At 49.1% G+C, this 226-nt stretch overlaps 1 protein-coding gene across 1 annotated transcript in view; it reads right to left on the bottom strand.

Annotated features, from left to right (window-relative positions):
* DROSHA (drosha, ribonuclease type III) overlaps nt 1-226 on the bottom strand; it is a 155264-nt gene that overhangs the window by 24278 nt on the left and 130760 nt on the right. The window lies entirely within an intron of this gene.

The raw sequence follows: 226 nt of genomic DNA, 5'->3' as shown, positions 1-226 counted from the left end.
TTTCCCTTCTCTAAAAAACCCTGAAGTTTCTTCCCATTTCCTGCCTCCTTCTCTCCTTCCCAACCTCTAGACTACTTACCTTTTTTTGTCCCCTTTCAAGCTCCCCCTCCTTTCCTCTCCGTGGCAGCCCCCTGCCTGAGAAAACTACGGCGTAGTTCCATAGTGGAGAACTTGCAAGGACCTGTGCGAGGGTACCCCTGATATTTCCTTCCTATTTTCTCTTTCC

The sequence above is a fragment of the Gekko japonicus genome, unplaced genomic scaffold (assembly GCF_001447785.1).
Source record: "Gekko japonicus isolate JY-2015 unplaced genomic scaffold, Gekko_japonicus_V1.1 scaffold3176, whole genome shotgun sequence".
Taxonomy (NCBI): Eukaryota; Metazoa; Chordata; class Lepidosauria; order Squamata; family Gekkonidae; genus Gekko; species Gekko japonicus.
Note: the sequence above shows the minus strand (reverse complement) of the source record. Positions and strands in the feature narration are given on the sequence as shown.